The following is a 6,216-nucleotide window of genomic DNA, read 5'->3' on the forward strand; positions in this document are numbered from 1 at the left end:
TAAGCATCCCCACTAATCGTAGCATTATAAGCATAGTAGCATACCATAAGCTCACAACAATCCATCAAGTAAATCTTCACAAGGATACCACAAGTAGCATAGTAGCATACCATAAGCTCACAAGAATCCATCATTTTCTTCACAAGGATACCACAGTAGCATACCATAGTAGCATTTAATGCATTTAAATGAACCAGTAGCATCAAAACCAACCAAATTTCCAACTAGCAAGCAATACCAAGTGAGCAAGTCTTCATTACCTTGTACAGGTTCAGACATGGATTTATTTCCAACAAAGGATGGAAATAAAATTAACATCATTGAATTAAATTGAATCATTAACATCACATGGTTCATCAATAACAATTAGGGGCAATGCATCCAGAGCAACAGCAGCAATGCATCCAGAACCACTACTGAGGTACATCAACCATGAGCAATGAGCCGATAAGTAAATCACTAGCACATGATGATCATTTGACCATTTAGAGCATGGACACACAAGCAATAGCAACAAGTATAGTTCACCAGGAATGGTGAGAAGCTGCAAGAGCATGCATCTAGCTGCAGCAACAATGACAACAAGCTAGGATAGATAGATCAACAGCAACAGCAGCCAGTACATCAACAGCAACAGCAGCACACAACCAGAGCATGCATCTAGCTGCAGCAACAATGACATCAAGCTAGGATAGATAGATAGATTGCATCCAAGTAGCACATCAACAACGCGCAACGAACAGCTAGCACAAAGCAACAGCAGCAACAGAGCAGCACACGAGCATTTCGTCGAGCACTTTGTGCTCGCGCGGGAGAGGAAGAGGGAGGGGAGGGGAGGGGAGGGGAGGGGAGAGAGTTCACCGACAACAGGGGAGGAGGAGGAGGTTGACGACGACGGTAGCGGTGGAGGAGGAGGAGGACGCGGCGGCTCCTCCACCTTCACGCGACGGCGGCCCCTCCTCGCGGCGGCCCCTCCTCGCCGTAGCGGCAGCTTGTGCTGCAGGTGGCGGGGATGGGAGGACCGTGGCGGCATGCGGCCCTCGCGGAGGAAGGCGGCGGCGACGGCGATGGCGACGACCATGGCGGCGCGCGGCGGATCGAAGGAGAGGGGAGAGGGGAGAGGGGAGGGGAGAGGGGAGAGGGGAGAGGTGAACAGGCGGGGGAGGGCACGAGCGAGATGATATAAGTTACCTTAATTCTGTGGCGCACCCGAGCAAGTGCGCCACAGAATCAACTACTTCTGTGGCGCACCGAAGCACGTGCGCCACAGAAAGAGTTATTTCTGTGGCGCAGCACGCCATGTGCGCCACAGAAATACCTACACTAATAATTGGTGGTGGCAGGATGTGGGCCCCATACAATTTCTGTGGCGCAATGTTCAGCAGTGCGCCACAAAATTAAGCTATTTCTGTGGCGCACCTAGCATGGTGCGCCACAAAATAACATTCTGTGGCGCATTTTCAGTGGTGCGCCATAGAACTAAGCTCTGCCTATAAGAGTTTTCCTACTAGTGTCGTTGGTGAAACGACGAAAGGCCATCATGGTTCTTCTGTTGAAATTATTGGTGCTCTTATCAGACGCTTGGATGATCAAGTTGAAGTCGCCCACCAGTAGGGCAGGCGAGGTTGTGGTGCAGTGCGGCTTCAGTTCTTGTAGGAATTGGAGCTTGTCGGGCACTGCATGCGGCCCGTACAACGTGACCAAGTTGAAAACCTGCCTCGTAGCACGCCAAGCAGCATCCGGCGAGAAATGAAGGAGTCCGAATTTAGAGCTTCGAGAAATTTCAACAAAAATACTAGAATGTAGTCAATGATTTATTCTATGTGTGTAAATTTCCAATACAGAGTACCTTATATTCTATCCTCGGCAAAAAAAAAGACAAAAATGCAGATCTGAACAGTGCCACCTTCTAAAATTTGTCCAATTTGTACTTTTTGCTGAGTTTAAAAAATAATGTATTACATATTAAACTTTGCAGGCTCCAAGTGTACATAGTTGACTACATCCTGGTATAGGTATAGGTATAGGTATAGGTATAAGACTAGGTCTAGGTATAGGTGTAGATATAGGTATAGCAGCAGTAGGGTTTTCGAGGTTAGTTTTCGAAAACTCGAATGAGCTACCAATTGATACTAGTATGAATTGGAGATGGTTTATAAAGTGATCTCCATGGAGTTGCAACGCACCACCGCCGCGGGGGTTGACGAGATTCCTATGAGCTAGGACGGCCGCACAACCATGTGCCCCGGGGTGGGTGGTGTGCCAGCAGGGCGGCAGGGACACGGGGAGACGGGATTCCTATGGGCTTGGACGGCCTCAAGCCCAAGAGCTCCGGCGGTGGCGTGCCAGCCGGGCGGCAGGGGCGCCGGCGAGCTCCGTATCGGGACCAAGCGGAGGTGCGTGAAGCCTTCGCATACTCCGGCGGTGGCGTGCTAGCCGGGCGGCAGGGGCGCCGGCGAACTCCGTACCAGGATCAAGCGGTAGTGCATGAAGCCTTCGAACAACGCGTGGTGTCCCCTGTAGCGCATCGCTGGTAGCCAGCCAGGAACGAGGTCAGCGTGTACTTCTCCCGGCGGCGAAAGATGAGGCGCGCAGGGGCGCTGATCTACGCAGCGAAGCTGTACGATTGTACGAAGGCGGGAGCGGACAGATATGGGAGCCTGCCGACGGCGGGCGCGCAGGGCTGCCGAGTGCCGACCGGCCGCGGTTTCTTGGTGTGGATTGAGGACACGAGGATGTAATCGTTTTTCCGGTGGGAGATCGTGTCCGACCTGCAATTAAAGAATTTAGCTCACTAGTAGAAAACCTCTCATCCATCTAAGCCATTGGTACCGGTTCCCTTACGAACCGGTACCAATGGGGCCATTTGTATCGGTTTGAGGGCTCAGGTGGGCGAGGAGCTTTGGTACCGGTTTGGGAGGGGCTTTCGTACCGGTTCGTGTTAGGAACCGGTACGAAAGGTCTTCGGCCAAAATTCAGACGCGTGGTGGGGCCCGGTTGGACCTTTGGTACCGGTTCGTAACACGAACCGGTACCAAAGGGTACCCAACCATATCAAATCGCCCGGATCGCCCGAGCCCCCCGCCGTGGCTCTCATTTTTCTCTTCTTCCTCACACTCTAAATTTTTCTCCACCTCTCACACTCCAATAATCTTTATTTTTCTCCACCATTTTAACAAGATTAACGACCTCCATCTATCCAAGGGTTAGCAATATCATCCTTTCTTCCGGCGTTCCTAATTTAGCTCATTTCTTTGGTAGTTTAACTCGTACTATTTTTCTAGTGCTAACAAGGTGTTTGATGAAATGCCTAAGTTAGGGATTTTACTTTTTTATAATCAATTTGAGCTGAAATTATGGTATATTTTGTAGGTTTTAATTAGTATCATCCCCGTCCTCACCGCCGTCGATCGCTAGCGTCGTCCCTAGCCGAGCACCGTACAACCTCGGTGAGCCTCTTCTTTTTTATAAAAAAACTTAGTTTTATGTGATGAACTTGAATATTAATTAAGTTGGTCACTCATATATCCATGATGTTGTGTACTTAATGATTTTTGATATACATATAAAATGCAGATGAGTCGACAATGGATGTACGGTGACCGGTGCCATCCCGAGTTCATTATCGGCATGCATTATTTTCTCAACGTGGCTGAGGCAAACAAGCAGTCGAATGGTTTCATGTATTGTCCATGTAGTTCCCGTAAGAATATGAAGGATTACTCTACCTCGAAGACCCTTCACGTCCACCTGCTGGAGAATGGTTTCATGCCCAGCTATAATTGTTGGACCAAGCACGGAGAAAGAGGGGTTATATTGGAAGACAACGAAGAAGAAGAGGATAGTGACAACTATCCCTTATTCACTAAAGACGGTGGTAGTAGAATGGGGGAAGACGAAGTCGAAGAAGAGCTCATTTTCGATGAGCCGATTTTTGATGACCCGGATGACGATTTGGGTCGGGCCATTCTTGATGCGAAGATGAACTGCGGAAATGAAAAGGAGATGTTGAAGTTGGAGAAAATGTTAGAGGATCACAACAAACCGTTGTACCCAAATTGCGAAAATGGTCGAAAAAGTTGGGTACCACATCGGAATTGCTGCAGTGGAAGGCGAGAGAATGGTACTTCGACAAGGGATTTGAAAAGTTGCTGAAAATAATAAAGAAGATGCTTCCAGGGGAGAACGTGTTGCCCTCTAGCACGTACGAAGCAAAGAAGGTTGTCTGCCCTCTAGGATTAGAGGTGCAGAAGATACATGCATGCATCAATGACCGCATCCTCTACCGCGGGAGTACGAGAATTTGAATGCATGCCCGGTATGTAGTGCATTGAGGTATAAGATCAGAGCGAGATGACCTCGGCGATGTTGAGGGTGAGTCCACCCCCGGGAAGAGGGTTCCTGCGAAGGTGATGTGGTATGCTCCTATAATACCACGGTTGAAACGTTTGTTCCAGTAACAAAGAGCATGCCAAGTTGTTGCGATGGCACAAAGAGGACCGTAAGAAAGATGTGATGTTGAGACACCCCGCTGACGGGTCGCAGTGGAGAAAAATCGACAGAGAGTTCAAGTCATTTTCAGATGACGCAAGGAACTTAAGATTTGGTCTAAGTACGGATGGCTTTAATCCTTTCGGGAGCAGAGCTCAGATCATAGCACCTGGCCGTTGACTCTATGTATCTATAACCTTCCTCCTTGGTTGTGCATGAAGCGGAAGTTCATTATGATGCCAGTGCTCATCCAGGGCCCGAAGCAACCCAAGCAACGACATTGATGTGTACCTGAGGCCATTGGTTGAAGAACTTTTAGAGTTGTGGCGTGACGAAGGTGTACCGTGTGGGATGAGCACGAACAAAAGGAATTTAACCTACGAGCGTTGTTATTTGTAACCATCAATGATTGGCCCGCTCTTGGTAACATTTCAGGCAGTCAAACAAGGGATACAATGCATGCACACACTGTTTAGGTGAGACTCGATAGTAATTATTTGGGAAACAAGAATGTGTACCTGGGGCATCGTCGATTTCTTCCAAAACAACATCACGTAAGAAAGAGAGGAAAGCATTTCGGAGGTGAGGCATATAACCGAACGAAGCCTACCCGCCCTAATGGGGAAGTTATATATGATATGGTCACGGATTTAAAAGTGATCTTTGGAAAGGGTCCCGGCGGACAATCTGCTCCGCATGATGTTGACGGACACGTACCCATGTGGAAGAAGAAGTCGATATTTTGGGAGCTACCCTACCGGAAATTCTTAGAGGTTCACTCGCAATCGACGTGATGCACGTGACGAAAAATCTTTGCGTGAACCTCGCTAAACTTCTTGGGCGTGTATGGGAAGACAAAAGATACACCGGATGCACGGCAGGACCAGCAAAGTATCCACGAAGGAAACAACCCGAATCCGCAGAAGTATCAAGGTCCCGCCGCCTATGCTCTTACCAAAGAGGAGAAGGAGATCTTTTTTGAAGTCCCGAGTAGCATCAAGGTCCCGTCCGGCTTCTCGTTGAATATAAAGGGAATAATAAACATGTCGGAGAAAAAGTTTCAAAACCTAAAGTCTCATGACTGCCACGTGATTATGACACAATTACTTCCGGTTGCATTGAGGGGGCTTCGCCGAAAATGTTCGAGTACCCATTGTGAAGCTATGTGCGTTCCTCAATGCAATTTCTCGAAGGTGATCAATCCACTTACTCTACAAAATTTACGGAAGGATGTGGTCCAATGTCTAGTCAGCTTCGAGTTGGTGTTCCCACCATCCTTCTTCAATATTATGACACATCTCCTAGTTCACTCGGTCGAAGAGATTGGCGTTCTCGGTCCCGTATTTCTACACAACATGTTCCCCTTTGAGAGATTCATGGGAGTCTTAAAGAAGTACGTTCATAACCGTGCTAGGCCGAAGGAAGCATCTCCAAGGGCTATGGAACAGAGGAGGTCATTGAGTTTTGTGTTGACTTTATTCCCGACCTTAAGCCGATCGGTGTTCCCGAATCGCGCTATGAGGGGAGACTGCGTGGAAAAGGCACGCTAGGAAAGAAATCAGCAACGTGTATGGACGGACATTCTTTCACTCAAGCACACTACACAGCTTCTACTTAATTCCATCTTGGTGGCTCCGTACAAAGAGGAACACAAGGAGATCTTACGCTCTAAATACCCGGAGCAACGTGAAGATTGGATTGATGGAGAACACATGAAGACTTTCG

This window comes from Lolium rigidum, chromosome 2, assembly GCF_022539505.1.
Source record: "Lolium rigidum isolate FL_2022 chromosome 2, APGP_CSIRO_Lrig_0.1, whole genome shotgun sequence".
In the NCBI taxonomy this organism is placed as follows: domain Eukaryota; kingdom Viridiplantae; phylum Streptophyta; class Magnoliopsida; order Poales; family Poaceae; genus Lolium; species Lolium rigidum.